Source organism: Castanea sativa, chromosome 12 (genome assembly GCF_040712315.1).
Source record: "Castanea sativa cultivar Marrone di Chiusa Pesio chromosome 12, ASM4071231v1".
NCBI classification, from domain to species: Eukaryota; Viridiplantae; Streptophyta; class Magnoliopsida; order Fagales; family Fagaceae; genus Castanea; species Castanea sativa.
Genome location: NC_134024.1, coordinates 31,994,055 through 32,012,641, shown reverse-complemented (window position 1 = coordinate 32,012,641; position 18,587 = coordinate 31,994,055). Strand labels below are relative to the sequence as shown.

The following is an 18,587-nucleotide window of genomic DNA, read 5'->3' as shown; positions in this document are numbered from 1 at the left end:
TTACATCACTAAGAGACTCGATTTCAATGTAAGAACTCGAGCTAAAGAGACTCAATTTCAGTGTTTTATTTGTAGTTGACGTGGACTTTGTTTGCCACGTGTATGTAGAACTCGAGTCTTTGAGACTTGAATTATTTAAAGTGAAGTCGAGCCTTAAAGGCTCAAGTTTGAGGTTCTGGTGGATATTAATCAACATGGTCTATCAGTGGTCCTTATTTCCCATAAAGCAGCCCCAGCTCCTTCTAAATTGACAAGCTCACTCTTAACTCACAGCAACTCACTCCCTCACAGGAGCTCTTGTACTCCCACTCTCTCACACAATCCTAACTTTCAGCTCATAATCTCACTATCTGACAGTCTAAAGAAATCCACATTTCAAGGGTATTAAAAATTTACACTTTAGAACTTCTAACAATTTCAATTATTTATTGAGTGAGGTTTTTTAAGATATTATTCTAAATATTATGAATATATATTTAGTTGTTAGTATAATTTAAATATTTGCTAGGTTTTTGATGTAGAACACAATTTACTGTTTAATTATTGTAATTTATTATTTTTGGTATTTTTATGTAAAAACGTTATTTTAGGTTTAGATGATTTATTTCCTTGTTTTTAGGTGCATTTAATGCTTTTTAGGTCAAATTTGATTCCTGATATGGTAAGGTATCAATTAGGAGTTATTTTAAAATATATTTTCTTGTTTGTCAAGTTTTATGGAGTCCTTAAATAGGCCATTAAGTTTGTAAACGTTTTTTTTATATTATATTATTGAATAAAAATCAGAAAAGGTGAGGCTTTACTCTTCTTTTGGTTCTTCAAGAACTGTGAACTTATCAAGGATTATTCCTTGTGGCGTTCAAACTTTATACCTTCGGTTCGTGATTCGTTATAATCATTGGGTCAATGTCAACTTATACCTTTAGTTCATGTTTCGATTATAAACGTTGGGTCAGAGTTTCTATCATAAATCTGAATTTTAGCTTTTCTGGGTAAATATTCCAATATTTTTGTTGGGTCTCAAAGCGTGTCAATTGAGGTTCGCATTATTTGGTATCAGAGCACAAGTTCTAAAATAAGTTTTCTATCCTTTTATCTTTTATTTCCTGTTATCATCCAAAAAAAAAAAAAAAAGTGAAAAAAGAAGAGACGGTAATTATTGAGAACATTGTGGAAGATTCAATTGAGGTCAAATATGAGGATGAGTCCACAACTCACAATCCTCAAGTCTCAGTTGATTTGTTGAAGATGACTATACAATATGTTGATTTTCTTGGAGTAAAAAATTTTAATTTTATTATCAACCCTTTGTTAATTGATCTTGCAAATAAATTGAAAGTGGATGAGAAGAAATTTTTTGCTACACTTTATGAAGGATTCAAATTTTACAACCGGATCAAGTCATTAAAGCATTCAAAGTATTTGTTTATTTGGAGCGGAAGATTTCAGATTTCAAAGATGAACTCAAGGATGAGTTTGTTTCAAGTGGAGGGGTCTGATGTAGAACACAATTTACTGTTTAATTATTGTAATTTATTATTTTTGGTATTTTTATGTAAAAACGTTATTTTAGGTTTAGGTAATTTATTTCCTTGTTTTTAGGTGCATTTAATGTTTTTTAGGTCAAATTTGATTCCTGATATGGTAAGGTATCAATTAGGAGTTATTTTAGAATATATTTTCTTGTCTGTCAAGTTTTATGGAGTCCTTAAATAGGCCATTAAGTTTGTAAACATTTTTTTTTATATTATATTATTGAATAAAAATAAAAAAAGGTGAGACTTTACTCTTCTTTTGGTTCTTCAAGAACTGTGAACTTATCAGGGATTCTTCCTTGTGGCGTTCAAACTTTATACCTTCGATTCGTGATTCTTTATAATCAATGGGTTAAGGTCAACTTATACCTTTGGTTCGCATTTCGATTATAAATGTTAGGTCAGGGTTTCTTTCAAAAATCTGAATTTTAGCTTTCTTGGGTAAATATTTCAATATTTTTGTTGAGTCTCAAAGCATGTCGATTGAGGGTTCGCATAAGTTTTTATAAAAATTAAAAATTATTTATGATATTTAGTATTGTTAGGTTTTTTATCATGGGTATGAAATGGATTATGAGTCTTTTTAATGGGTTGGTTTGATATTTTGGTAATGGGTATGATATTTATGTTTATCAAAACTTATCTTAGAGTGATTTGAAATTTTAAATGAGTATGAAATGGATAATGAGTGTTTTTGAAATGGATAATGGGGTGAGTATATACAAATTTGGTTGAGGTCTTGGGACATAATTTCACTAACATATTACAAGTTGTAATTTTTGTACTTTGACTAGATAAAATGTTTTGTAATTGATGTTGAATGAAAGAGATTAAATTTGTCATTGACATATTACACTTGACTCTAATAGGTTCACAATCACAACTGAAGATGATTGATATAAATATATACTACGGTGGACCCCTTATCAATCCCGATGAGATTGACGGATTCCCATTAAAGGGCCAGGTATGGAGTGTTATTATATGGTGCTACGTTGTAAGTTGAAAACCCTGAATAATTTGTAGATGAAAATTATGGAAGAACTACATTTGAACCCTTCTTTTTATGGAATAAATATTATTTTTCAGTCTCCACAAGAAGTCTTCCATGAATGCATAAATTATAGGTATTTGGCTATCAAAAAAGACAAACATGTGAAGATCATGTTTAATAGGATGCAAAAAATGCCCTAAGTAAATGCTATTAAGTTGTACATCAGTTTGGAGCTACATGTAGAAGTTAGTGCCAAGGAGATGCAACAAACAACCACATCTCTACAGTTTACAGTCTTAGATGGTCGATGCACCACATTGGGAGGCTATGCACTCCCATCTTAAGCGACACGAACATCAATTAAGAGAAGGTGGCAATAGATGTTAAGATGAATTTTGTGTTGGAAAAACATAGTTTGTATTTGATGCGAACCTCAATCGACATGCTTTGAGACCCAACAAATAATCTTGGAATATTTGCCCAAAAGAGCTAAAATTCAGATTTTGATAGAACTCTTACCCAATGTTTATAAGTGAAAAGCGAACCAAAAGTATAAGTAACAGACATTGACCCAATGATTATAATTGAATCACGAACTAAAAGTATTAAGTTTGAACGCCACAAGGAAGAATCTCTGATAAGTTCACAGTTCTTGAAGAACCAAAATAAGAGCAAAGCCTCACATTTTTTTCTGATTTTTATTTAATAATCCCTCTATTACAATGAGTGCATGCTATTTATAAGTCATGACTGAAAATAGAAAATATAAAAAATGTACTAAATAATAAAACCTTAAATAAAAGTTGATTTGGTCTGAAATTAGTAGATCCAAAATAGGAAAATAGCTAAAAAAACGTTCTAAATAATAAAATCCTAAAATTAAGGTAGATTTGGTCTGAAATTAGCAGTTCCAGAAAAGGAAAAATATCTATTAACTGATATGGAGCTGGAAAGTCAATCAGCCATTAATTCATGCCATAAATCACGTCCAATTAAGCTAGATCAGCGCTCAATAGCTTGGATTAAATTTATTACGCCTTCATCTTCCTTTGGGCCAAGCTTGGAATGTCTTGCATTAGAATCAGCCCAAATCTCTTAAATCAGCCCATTAAGTGCTTCTTTGATCTTCTTGGATCTTGCTCTTGTAATAGGTCCAACTGGAACATACAATGGATCCTTGAATACTTTTTGATTCTTATTAGTATCGCATATAAAACATATGCAGCGAAAAATTAACGGATCTACTTTATTCGCAATTGATAACATGTACTATGTAAATTTCAGAATTAAAGAACAAGAGAGCGTATCTTGGTGTGGTTAAATTCAAAACCAAATATTAGAAGTACTTGGAAACACTTTTAATCTTCACTCCAATTCCACTTAAGCCCAAGAAGTGTGGTCTCTCAATCAGTATGTGTTCAAGGGAGAATAAGAGAGTGACTTACACTTACATACACACCATTTCATTCCACCCAAAATGTTTCTCTCCTTATCTAACTAATTATCTAATTGGGCTAGCCTTTTGGATCATTCCAATTGGGCTTTAGTATGTGGCTTGGAGTGAGACCAAAAGGGAACAAATAAGACTCTAGCTCCAATGGGACTTGGGCTTATCTGTCAACTCTTGACAAGTCCAAAGTTACCATTAATTATATTTAATACCACTATATAAATATAATTGCCTCTAGGCCTTATTAACAAATTATATTCCAAGACTTTATTATACATTTAACCCATTCATTAAAATATTTGTAGTAATACAAAGTCATGAATGTTGACTGCCACTTTAAAGATTACTACATCTTAATCCTTGAGTACCTAGTTTAATCCTTTAAGTTATTCATCATATATATTTATGAAATCCAATTTCATAAATATATACTTTATTAACTTCTTACTAAAGTAGTTAGACTTAATACTCTGAATAACCAAACTCATTGAACTTATCTCAAGAGAATATTTTATATCTCTATTAAGAGATTATGAATTCTATCTTAAGAATATATGTTCCTTTAACATTAAATGTGGCTACCCAACATACTGAGATTTTGATCGTGACTTCAGATCTCACTCCTAATATATATCAAAGCAATCTAGACTTCATGATCAAGTTCATTATTCTCTCAAGATTAAGAGTTTATGCAAATAGAAGTCGTGAGATTTATTATTTATTTGACAGTTATAAGGAGAATAATAAATCTCACAACGGTTCAGTTCAATATGTCTTAACTCTTAAAATATATCAACATATCAACTAGAAGTCTTTGTTAGGACATATGTGGTAATTGTTATGAACATATGTCATTTAGAATTGACTAATCCTTTGACAAACTGCACTTTACTTGTAATTGGGTAGATCTAGAATGGTTTAAGTCTTGAAGCAACATTATGTTCAAGTCAAGAGTTAAAACTATACAAGTCTGTTCAAGAATCAAGTGAAGAATTGCTGTATTTTAAAGCTCGACAGATAGCTCGACAGATTGTATTTGTAGACATCAAAATTTTATGATGCATCCATAGACAATTGATCATGATCGTGTTTTTTATTTATTAAATTAAGTTATAATTGATGATGTGGACAGTCAACAAATGAATTCGAGCCACATGGCAACATCAAATGCAGAAGGTCAAGTGGCAACTTTAGAAGAAAAGACTCATAAGGAATGTTCTCATTAAATGCGAGACCAAAATTAAAGTCAAATTTGTATTTAAATTCAAAATTTGTAATTAACTCTCAAGAAATTCTAAGAGAAAAAAAATCCAAATTAAAGACCATTGAGTCGCCTATAAATAGAGGCTTCTCATATGAAAAAGGATGAGAAATTTAGAGAGAAAAACCCTATTGACACTCTGCCAAAATAGAGAGTCATCTCTAAGTCCAAAAGAGCACTCTTGCTCCCTCAAAATCAAGTCTCATTTCTACTTCTTCAAATCAAAGTAGAGAGTTTCCTTCAATTAAGTTCAAGATCAAGCCAGCGGCCCTCAACTTCAAATCAAAACTCAAGTACATCCAATCACACATCCAACTTGGAGACATCAAAGTACGACTCAAGATCAAGTTTCATAGCCCTTCGGATTGTAAAGTTACTTAGAGATCGAATCAGAGGACTTTTATTGTATTCTTTAACTGTAAAGAGTCATACAAAAGATTGTACTCACATATATACAAATCAATACAATTGATAATTTGTTACATTGTTTCGTAATCGTGTGATTCTTCTTTTACGAAAATTGTGTATGCCTTCGATTGGTACAATGATCTTGAGCTCGAGTCCATTGATAGTTGGGAGAAAATGGAAAGAGTGTTTTTGAATCGCTATCATAGTACTCACAGCATAGTGAGCATGATGGAACTAACAAACATGAGGCAATGGAAGGATGAACCGGTCGTCGACTACATTAACCGTTGGCGTTCCTTAAGTGTTGATTGCAAAGATTATCTTTCAGAAGCATTTGGGGTGGCAGTGTGCATCCAAGGTATGCATTGGGGACTACTTTACATCCTACAAGGAATCAAGCCTCGCGCCTTTGAAGAACTTGCTACTCTAGCACATGACATGGAGCTTAGCTTGTCTAGCCATGGAGAAAAAGGCCTACCCGTTGATAAAGATACGAAGTGAGGTGACAAGTACTCTAAGTCTACCGTTGAGGAGTCTCTAGCCATCACTATAGAACCTATTCATTACGAGAAGAATGCAAGTCTACCACAAGAAAAGGAACGGCGTCGACCCACCTTAAAAGAGATGGAAGAAAGGATATATCCTTTTCCGGACTCTGATGTTTCAGGAATGCTTGATGACCTCCTAGAAAAGAAGATAATTAAGCTACCAGAATACAAAAGACCGAAAGAAATGGGTCACACCAACGATCCAAAGTACTGCATATACCATCGAGTTATAAGTCACCCGATGGAGAAATGCTTTGTTCTGAAAGATATCATCATAAGGCTCGCAAAGGAGGGTAAAATTCTCTTGGACTTGGATGAAACGGTTGAGTCGAACTATACCGCGTTCATCGCTACATCCCCAGCTCTAATAAAGTCACAAACTCCACCAAGGACATGGTCACCTTTAGCTTCAACACTGGGGGCATTTGACAAGCATATTCAATTTGGAACAATTGAGCCGTTTCACATGCCATGCTCAAACCCATTGAATGATGCAAAAATAAAAGGCAAGCTAATGAATGAAGATGAGAGTTGGGCTTTTGTAACTCGAAAGAAATCTAGGAAGAAATGCAACCCGAAGTCACAAATAATCCACACAGAAAAGCAATATCAAAAGAGCAATTCTAGAGGGCCTCGCGAAAAGGTGATAAGGAATCCAAGCAAAGAAGTTCATGACAAAAAATTGTTGCAACAGAGAAGCAACTCTCCAATCACCCTTCATGATATCTTCCCCAAAAGTTATTTCAAGACGAGGACTGATGGCTTGAGAGTTGCAAAATCGGAAGCGTGTGATGAAAAGCCTCAAGATCAAACTTCCAAAGCATTCAGCAAAAGAGCTCATCCATATCCTTCTTAAGTAGGAGATTTGGCACTTGCAACACGACGACCATTCAATATGTTGTCCAAGAAGTCTGCATTGAAATGGGGTGGTCCATATGTTGTCCAAGAAGTTCATAGCAATGGTACCTACCAAAGAGTTGACAAAGATGGGCAAATGGTTAGTCCCATAAAGGCAAAACGTCACTAAAAATATGCTGTGCTCCTCGATAAGAGCTTAAACTGCCCACCCAAAAAAAAAAAAATCCCGCTAGGTTGAAAACCTTGAAAGAGGCGACCTAGAAAACTTGAACTACGTTATGACTTGATCCCTTATTGGGTACGTAGGCAGCTTGGTATCACTTGCTAAGTTCAGTCACATATCTCCAAAAAAAAAAAAAAAAGTGAAGTGCAAATCCAAACGATTTCAAATCAATTGGTCATGCTAGCAAGTAGCAATGCTGAAGGAGCTAGCCGAATGTGTAATTTACAAAGCGATACTCATAATCCGTATGAGGACAAAGGCCTAAAGATCTACTTGATCACAGTCGCTTGAAAAACAAATCAAGCACATAGAGATTGTGATCCAAGTGGAAGACAAAAATTGGCTGAATTGACTCCCATTTCGTTGTAACGACTCCTTCAGAATGTGAAGATTACAATTAAGCTTGTGAGAGAAGAAACGCAGCCCAACCATATCTTAGCATACACCTGTGAGCAAAGTCATACAAAAGCAGTTTCTCAAGTCACGGAATGTCAAGTTGTGTGTAAGTTGTAACCAAAAAGAAAAAAACAAAGACAAGAAAGACACGTAGAGGTTTGCATATACACTATCCAAATTTGAAAACCATGTTCATGGCTTATTAATTATTAGGCGTGGTGTTGAAATTCAGGGCTACAAGGAAGCCATGTGTTCGCGTGGGGCATGGAAGCTTTACGCATGTATTTAATGTGCACCTTAGTTGTCACATGAAGATGAAGGCCAGAGCGCTATAGCCACGTAGAAGCAAAAGGAGACAATTAACAGCCCAATGCTTCTTCTTACATGGTGTCCACCTTGGGTGAATTTGAATCAACATAAGTCAATTACTTTTGGAGCTTCAAGGATAGCGCAACTTCTCCTTCAACACTGCGTATGCAAAGAATCAACATGAAAACACGCGGCTCACAGGGACAAGGTTGGAGTGCCCAAAATCAAATGCAATGCGATACAAACTCACAATGTGGAAAAAGAAAAGAGCTTTAGACGACCTTTACTCTTTGGCATGGGTAAGGAATAAGGATAGGCAAACAAAGCTCACATAGATAGCAGGGGAACGAAGGTAGTCTGATGTTAATGTGGGCGAAAGAGAGCGACTGGTTCTCGAACCTGATGTTATAGAAGAATAACTGAGCACTTCAACTTGCTTCTCTTGTGCTGACGCGTGAAGGAGGTTTGGAGATGAAGCACAGATCTCACTACGGTAGCACCTCCAAGAGATGACAATTGGTGTTTGTATCTGGCAACAACAGCTGTGAGATGAAGAATGAAACACACGAAGGAAGCTACACCGATAGTCTTAAGATGAAAGCAGTGAGAGGGCTAATCCGACGAAGCTTTACACGTCGATAGCCAAAAGAAGAAGGTAGTGAGATGGCTAAGCGGATGAAGCTCTCAGAGACAGCGAGAGGACCATCAATGCTTGAATCCTTTGAATACTGAGTCGAAGATTAGAACCCTATAACTCATTTTGGACCTCGACGCGGACGACACCGACTCACAATAGAGGGTGGCTGCAACAAGGTTTAAGTTGAAGCTGCTAGTACTTCAATCCGCAATGCGTTGAAAGAAGAAGAGCGTAGTTCAGAGATGAAACAAAGACCTGTTGGAAAAACACATGGAAAATATGTCTTTGTATCTCATACAAAACATGCGCAGTGGAAAATTAACGGATCTACTTCATTCGCAATTGATAACATGTATTATGTAAGTTTTAGAATTAAAGAACAAGAAAGCGTATCTTGGTGGGGTGAAATTCAAAACTGAAGATCAGAAGCATTTGGGAACACTTTTAATCTTTACTCCAATTCCACTTAATGCCAAGATGAAGGAAAAATTCTGGTTTTGTATCTCATACAAAACACATAGCAGAAGCAACGAACAAGGGTCTATTTCATTCATGATTGATAACGTGCACAATGTAAATTTCAGAATTTAAGAACAAGATGGCGTACCTTGGTGTGGAGAAATTCAAAACAAAGATTAGAAGCACTTGGGAACACTTTTAATATTCACTCCAATTCCACTTTACGCCCAAGATGTGTGGTCTCTCAATCAGTTTTTCAAAGGGAGAATGAAAGTGTGTCTCACACTCTCTCACACACCGTTTCTTTGTCTTTTCTAATCTCATCTTTTAAAAATTCTGTATGTTTCTCCCTTTATAATTAACTGATTATCTAATTGGGCTGGCCTATTGGGCCTTTCCAATTGGGCTTTAGTGTGTGGCTTGGAGTGGGACCAGAAGGGACCAATAAGACACTAGCTCCAATGGGCCTTGGGCTTTTCTGTCAACTCTTGACAAGTCCAAAGTTACCATTAATTATATTTAATACCACTATATAAATATAATTGCACTCTAGGCCTTATTAATAAATTATATCCCAAGACTTTATTATACACGTAACCCCTTCATAAAATATTCGTAGTAACACAAAGTCATAAACGTAGACTGCCACTTTGTAAATTACTACATCTTATCCTTGAGTACCCGGTTTAATTCTTTAAAGTTATTCATTATATATTTATGAAATCCAATTTCATAAATATATACTTTAGCAATTTCTTACTAAAATGGTTAGGCCTAACTCTCTGAATAACTGAACCATTAAACTTATCTCAAGGGAATATTTTATATCTCCATCAAGAGACTATGAATTCTATCTTGAGAATATATGTTCCATCAACACTAAATGTGGCTGCACAACATACTAAGGTTTTGACCATCACTTCAGATCTCACTCCTGATATATCAAAGCAACCTACACTTCATGATCAGGTCCATTATTCTCTCAGGATTAAGAGTTCATGCAAATAGAAGTCGTGAGATTCATTATTCATTTGACAGTCGTTAGAAGAATAATAAATCTCACAGCGGTCCTGTTCAATATGTTTTAACTCTTAAAACATATCAACATATCAACTAGAAGTTTCCACTTCCATGATCAAGACAAATCATCGTAGTTGACACGTTATAGTCTTCGCAGATGAAATGCCCAATTTCATCATCGACTACGAACTATTAATTCTGAGTTTACAAAGAACTTGTGATTTACATCTTCTGTGACTTTTCACATAAATCACATACAATGCATCTCATGGACTATATGATAATGTCCCATATTCATGTTACTATTATTTTAGATAATAATAAAATAACTTTATCAAACACAATATTAAGTCATACATCATGTCATACATAATGTCATACATAGCATCATACAATAGGATTTAAGGGCACTAATCCTAACACAAGAAGTGTGGTCTCTCAATCAGTTTCCAAGGAGAGAATAGGAGAGTGTCCAACACTCACATACAAACCATTTCATTCCAAGTATAATCTTAATGAAAAACACTTCTAAAAAGGACTTATGAAAAACCCTTAACAAAATTATGTATGTTTCTCTCCTTATATATAGCTGATTATCTTATTGGGCTAACATTTTGAGCCATTCTAATTGGGCTCTTGTGTGTGGCTTGGAGTGGACCAAAAGAGATCAATAAGACACTAGCTCCAATGGGTCTTGGGCTTTTCTGTCGACTCTTGACAAATCCAAAGTTTCTATTAACTATATTTAATACCACTGTATAAATAAAGTTGCACTCTAGGTCTTATATTTATGACTTTATATTACTACGAATATTTTAATGAAGGGGTTGCATGTACAATAAAGTCTTGGGATATAATTTATAGATAAGACCTTATTGTACATGCAACCCCTTTATTAAAATATTCGTAGTAATATAAAGTCATAAATATAGACTGCCACTTTGAAAATTACTACATCTTAATCCTTAAGTAGCCGGTTTAATCCTTTATGTTATTCATCATATATTTATGAAATCTAATTCCATAAATATATTACTTTAGTAACTCCTTACTAAAGTGGTTGGACCCAACTCTCTGAATAACCAAACCCATTAAATTTATCTTAAGGGAATATTTTGTATCTCCGTTAAGAGACCATGAATTTCATCTTGAGAATATATGTTCCATCAACACTAAATGTGGCTGCCCAACATACTGAGGTTTCAACCGTGACTAATAGATCCCACTCCTGATATATCAAAGCAACCTACATCTCATAATCAGGTCCATTATTCTCTCAAGATTTAGAGTTGATATAAATAAAAGTCGTGAATTTATTATTCATTTGACAGTCGTTAGGAGAATAATAAATCTCACAGCGGTCCAGTTCAATATGTCTTAACTCTTAAAACATATCAACATACCAACTAAAAATCTTCATTTCCATGATTAAGACAAATCATCTTCATTGATATGTTATAGTCTTCGCAGATGAAACGCCTAATTTCATCACCGACTATAAACTACATTTTGAGTTTACAAGGAACTTGTGATTTACATATTCTGTAACTAAATCACATACAATACATCTCATGGACTAAGATAATGTCCCATTAGTTCATTTATAAATAGTCTCATATAATCAAACAATTTAATTATTTATAACATGTCAATAAATTGGATTTTAGGGCATGAACCCCAACAAGACCTACCTACGGTATCGCCTCCAAGAAATGACAATTGGTGCTTGAATCCTTATGTGGCTATCTCTATGCTCCTGCGCCAATAGCTGTGAGGTGGAGACGACGGATGCGCGAACAAAGCTACACACCTATGGTTGTGGAACGAGGGTAGCAAGGGCAATCCGTTGGATGCTAAGATGAAGAGCAATGCATGATGACTCACTCTGGACTTAGCGCAGACTGAAGAAGGTTGTTCGAAGATGAAGCCGCCAATGCTCGGATCTGTTGGATGCCAAGGCAAGAAGATCATAGCACAAACTTGTTTTGGACATTGTCGCGATGGAGGATCAAAGCGAGGTTGATTATGCCACAGCCATGAGAAGACCATTCATGGTTCAAAGAAGATGCATGGGCACTGTCTATGAGACTACGATAATAATCACAAGGAGTTTGGTGGGATCTCAAAGCACTGGTGGAGTAGATATGGCAACACCAAATGTCGCATGTCACTAGGAGTGGATAGAATTCTCTAGATAAGATGAGATAGCAGAGTAATGTCAAGAATTTAAGATGAGAAGAGTACATCGAGGAAGCTCTCGCACTAATGGCCGCAAGACGAAGGCATTGGCAAAGGCAGTCAAAAGGATGCACCGAAGAAACTCTTGCATTGATGGGAGAATGTGCCGACAAAGCTCTCGCACTGATGGCCGCAAGACAAAGGCAATGGCGAAGGATGCGCAAATGTAGCTTATACACCTCGTGTCCAAGGATGGCAAGGGGATTTTCGTTGCCCGAATCTATTGGACGCCAAGACAAGAAGGACAAGAAGTAGCAACTTGCTTTTGGACACCAAGACAAGAAAACAAGACGCCGCAATTCATTTAGAGCTTAATGCCAAGTCCCCGACTCCTAAAGATAGTTTAGAGATGATCGAGATGAACCCATGCGCCGACTTCAATGCTCTGCGAAAAAGAAAAAAAAAAGAAAACAAATAAGTAAAAGGCAAATGAGGGATAAAAGCAAAGAACATGTTTTTAGGTTAAGTAGAAGAAAGTGGTAGATGACTTCACGCCTCCTTTGAGATTTGTCTTCACTTGTAGACCATTAGGTTCACTTTTATAAGTAGGCTAGGCTGTAAGAAAAAGAAAACCCTAGCATCCTAAAGGCTGCGGCTACAACATTGTAAAAAAAAAAAAAAAAAAAGAAGAAAAAAAGAAATGCGTGCAAGTGAAGACAGCTTCAACACCAACTCTACTAATTAAGAAGACTACCGTGGGCTTGTGGTCCAAAACAAAGTCTTTTGTGCAATCAAGCTCACAAGGCGTCATGTGACTAAAAAAAAAATCAAATGATAAGTGGGCTGTATGCCTAACTAAGACCATGTAGCAATACTCTTCAATCCAGTGCTAAAACTGTAATGTACAGCATTGAGATTGAGGAAGCTAAAATCTTCTTTTACGTGGATGAAGATCTTGCTTTCCTGTGAACTAAGTCCGAAATTGGAATTAATAAAATACTTCAAGCCTCGTCTTCCTTGCATCAGAAAGATGCAAAGCCGAATCTTGAAGTGGGGGCATTTGTAGACATCAAAATTTTATGATGCATCATAGACGTCCAATTGAAACTACAAACAATTTTTTTTTTTTTTTTTCTAATTGTTTTCTGATGTCTTTTTTTTTTTTTTTTTGGAGCTGGGTGCACGATTTTAACCTAGTGCACTTCAACAAAAACAAAAAAAATAAGAACGATGAATGAAGAATACAAAAGAAACAAGATAGGATGATAACAGGAAACAAAAAATAAAGGGATAGGAAACTGATTTTAGAACCTCTGCTCTGATACCAAATGATGCGAACCTTAATCGACACGCTTTGAGACCCAACAAAAATATTGGAATATTTACCCAAGAAAGTTAAAATTCAGATTTATGATAGAAACCCTGACCCAACGTTTATAATTGAAACGCGAACCAAAGGTATAAATTGACCTTGACCCAATGATTATAAAAAATCACGAACCGAAGGTATAAAATTTGAACGCCACAAGGAAGAATCCCTGATAAGTTCACAGTTCTTGAAGAACCAAAAGAAGAGCAAAGCCTCACATTTTCTGATTTTTATTCAATAATCTATATGAAAAACGTTTACAGACTTAAGGCTTATTTAAGGGCTCCATAAAACTTAACAGACAAGAAAATATATTCTATAATAACTCCTAATTGATATCTAACCATATCAGGAATCTAATTTGACCTAAAAAGCATTAAATGCACCTAAAAACAAGGAAATAAATCACCTAAAAAAAAGTACTAAATAATAAAACCCTAAATAAAAGTTGATTTGATCTGAAATTAGTAGATCCATTAACTGATATAGAGTTGGAAAGTCGATTAGACATTAATCCACACCATAAATCACTCCAAATTAAGCCAGATCAGCCCTAAATAGCTTGAATTAAATTTATTACGCTTTCATTTTCCTTTGGGTCAAGCTTGGAATGTCCTGCGTTAGAATTAGCCCAAATCTCTTGAATCAGCCCATTAAGTGCTTCTTTGATCTTCTTGGATCTTGCTCTTGTAATAGGCCCAACTGGAACATGCAATGGATCCTTGAATGCTTGTTGATTCTCATCATAGTTGAACCACCATCACCAAGCAGGTTGGACCATTGCTCTCTCTCTCTCTCTCTCTCTGTTGCAACCCCCACTCATGGTGGTGGGTTGGTTGTTCTCTCCAACCCCTAAACTCTCTCTCCTCTCTTCAAAACCACCATGACCGGACCGACCATCACCAAGCCAGGCTGAAGTCACCCACCATTGCTCGACGATTGCATCATTCTTGGTTCCTGAAAAGGTTCTCAAATTCCCTGCCAGCGCCACCAATCTTAGGTATTTTTTGTGTTTATGGGTATTTGATTATTGGATGGGTCTTGGTCCCGTCTGGTAGGTGTTTGGATTGGTGGCAGTTGGTCTGCAGTGGACATTGTGGTGGAGGTCGAAGATTGGTGGTGGAGATTACAGTGGGTTTGATCTATTGTAATTTTTTTTTTCTATGGGTTTGATTCTTGGGTGGGTTTTGATCCATTGTGGTAGGGGTTGTGATTTTTCATGTGGTGGTGGGTTTTGGTCCCGGTGTGGTAGGTGTTTGGCTTGGTGGCAGTGGGTTGTGTTGTGTTGGGATTAGTGTGGTGGCAGTGGGTTATGTAAGCAATTTGCTGATTGATTTGGGTGATTTTGGTACAGATTTTTTGTGAATTTGCAGGGTTTTTTTCTTGGTGATTTTGGTATGGGTTGTGATTTGTTGGGTTGATTCAGGTGGTGTAGCAGTGGCAGGGGGGGTGAGTTTGGGTGGTGGTTGTATTGTTGATGATGATGGTGGTAGGTGGTGGTGTTGATGATGGCGGTGGCAGGTAGTGGTGTTGTTGATAATTGGTAGGTGGTGGGATGGTTGGGTTTGAAGGGTGGTTGTGTTGGGTTTTGGGTTTGTTCATGATGGTGAGAGAGATGTTGAGAGAGAGGGGGAGAGATAGAGAGAGAAAAATTAGAGAGAGAGGATAGATGGTTTCAGGTAATATATTTTATTGTGTAGATATATTATTTTAATGTATAGTATAGGAAAATAAAAATTTGGATGTTGGGTGTGTTGTAAAATTGTATGGTATAATAGATAAAGTAGCTTTTGAGATGGTAAAATAAGATATTTTGTAGATACCAGGTGTGAATGCTCTTCGTCTCATCCTCGTTCTTTGTTTGTGACTTAGGTCTATCCCTATCTTGTTTAGGTAGTTTAGGCACATCTAGTTTTGTCTTTAGTCTTTAGGTCCATCCTTGTCCTCTTAAGTCCCTTAGGCCATCTTGTTCTATGTCTGAGATATAGGCCCATCCTCATTTTGTGTGGGGCCCTAAGTCTCTATACATGTTGTTTAAGATTGTTAACTTGTCTTGTTCTAAGTCAAGGCCCTAGAGCCACTCTAACATGTCAAGTTAGTGGTGGAGATAATAGATTTCTTATTTGTCTATTTCACAAAGAAAGTGTCGTTTACCATTGCTTCCTTGAAAATCCTATGTTATTCACATACCACAAAAAGTTTCACATATGTCAAATTTGAGTGCTCCCACAAAGAGAGACGAGGTGTAAAGTAACAGATTTTGCACAAAATTAATATGATCTTAAAAAAAATCCCTATTATTGCATAATTTCATGTGATTCACGCACTATTCATTTATGCCTAATCCTATCTCGTAGCCTATTTAGTTCCACCTTAAATTGTATCTAGGTTATTTAAGGTGTGGGTTTCTAAAAAAAAATGTCACTTAAGGTGTGGTCTGTGTCGATATTATTGACTCTAAAAAAAAGTGTGGATATTACAATTCATAATTCATTTTTATGCATGCTTTATTTAAATATCGTATATCGTATATTTTATTTGTTTGGATATCAATTTTCTTTTGGTGAAAATATATTTAAAAAAAATCTTAAATTAATGAGATTTAAAATAAATTTCTTTAAACACACATCAAGAACATATATACATTAATTAACACCCTTTTAATTTCTTGTTTTTGCTCTTTTGTGGCCACGAAGTGCTGTGATATGGGATGTTGAAAATTCTCTTAAGGCTTTCATGATTACATTTGTTTACCGCATTCGTGATCGATTAACTTGAGATTTTCCTAGACCTTGTTTTCCCTTCTGTAAGGTTGATAACTAAAGCTTTTGACATTGACGTGCAATTAATGTAGAGAATGTCAAATAAATAAGTCACAAACCATGGTTAGGGTTGGATTCTTGGTCTACTTTTCTTTTTGGAGACTTATACTTTTGTTTGATTGGACTTGCATAAATTAAAATTTTTAAACACAACATGTATGTGATTTATAAAGAACATAAATAATAATAATGTCAATCGTGAAAATATGTTATGGATTTTGATGTCAACATCTTGATCAGAATCAACAAGAATTCAAGGATCCATTGCATGCTCCAGTTGGGCCTATTACAAGAGCAAGATCCAAGAAGATCAAAGAAGCACTTAATGGGCTGATTCAAGAGATTTGGGCTAATTCTAACGCATGACATTCCAAGTTGGCCGAAAGGAAGATGAAAATGTAATAAATTTAATTCAAACTATTTAGGGCTGATCTGGCTTAATTTGGAGTGATTTATGGCGTGGATTAATTTCTAATCGACTTTCCAGCTCTATATCAGTTAATGGAGATTTTTTCCTATTTTGGATCTGCTAATTTCAGACCAAATCAAACTTTTACTTAGGGTTTTATTATTTAGTACGTTTTTTTTAGGTGATTTATTTCCTTGTTTTTAGATGCATTTAATGCTTTTTAGGTCAAATTAGATTCCTGATATGGTTAGGTATCAATTAGGAGTTATTATAGAATATATTTTTTTGTCTGTCAAGTTTTATGGAGCCCTTAAATAAGCCTTAAGTCTGTAAACGTTTTTCATATAGATTATTGAATAAAAATCAGAAAAGGTGAGGCTTTGCTCTTCTTTTGATTCTTCAAGAACTATGAACTTATCAGGGATTCTTCCTTGTGGCGTTCAAACTTCATACCTTCAGTTCATGATTCTTTATAATCATTGGGTCAAGGTCAACTTATATCATTGGTTCGCGTTTCGATTATAAACGATGGGTCAGGGTTTCTATCATAAATCTGAATTTTAGCTTTCTTGGTTCGCGTGTCGATTGAGGTTCGCATAATTTGGTATCAGAGCACAAGTTCTAAAATCAGTTTCCTATCCCTTTATCTTCTGTTTCCTGTTATCATCCTATCTTGTTTCTTTTGTGTTCTTCATTCATCGTTCTTATTTTTTTGTTTTTGTTGAAGTGTACTAGGTTAAAATCGTGCACCCCACTCCAAAAAAAAAAAAAAAAAAAAAAAAACATAAAAAAAAGACATTAGAAAAGAATTAGAAAAAAAAGAAAAAAAATTGTTTGTAGTTTCAATTCTCTCAGACCGGAATATCGTTTTCTTTTGTCCTCTTCCTTTGATTTAGTGTTTCTGTCATATTTTCTTGCCGTGGTATTTGTTTTTACACTACAAGTTGAATTTCTTGATCAAGTTTATTAATTTAATGCAGAACTGAAAAGGGGAAGCTACGAGTGGAAAAAGGCAAGAGAGTGTGAGACTAATATCGGGAAAAAGCCAATTTAAGAGTGAAACACGAGTAGCAGTGACATAATTTGAGTGCAAACATGTGAGGGAGTGTTATGAGAAATTATTTCTAACAATTCTCTGTTGTTTCAAAAGTATGTCTTCCAGGGGCGAAACATCAAATAGGGAAGGAGGGGAGGAGTCGTCCATCATTTTACAGGCTGTGCAACAACAATTTGAATGCATGAACGTGGTGTTTAATGAGATTTGGTATCGGATGGATAGGCAAGACACTGTTATTGCCACTTTACATGAGGAGCGTCCCCAAAGAGGCCCTAATGCTAGAAGGCAAGAAAGGGGTGCGCACATGGATGATTCTGATGACTACCACGAGGATGAGTTTGAAGATGAAGAAGATCAAGCTTCAGTGAACAATGAGGGCAGGTTTGTGCCAAGGGAAGAAAGGCGTGGTAGAGGTTTCCGAAGAGATCCAAGATGGTAAGATGGGACTGACAGGAACCTAGGAAACATAAAAATGAAGATACCAACATTCCAAGGGAAAAATGATCCAGAAGCATACTTGGGGTGGGAGAAGAAAGTGGAGTTAATCTTTGAGTGCCACAATTACTCCGAGGAGAAAAAGGTGAAACTCGCTGTCATTGAGTTTACTGACTATGCTATTATATGGTGGGATCAACTTGTGATGAGCAGAAGGAG

General features: G+C 35.6%; 1 pseudogene; it reads right to left on the bottom strand.

The window, feature by feature from the left end:
* Positions 1–8,557: 8,557 nt before the first annotated feature.
* Positions 8,558–18,587, bottom strand: part of LOC142620531 (uncharacterized) — a 69,313-nt pseudogene continuing 59,283 nt past the window's right edge.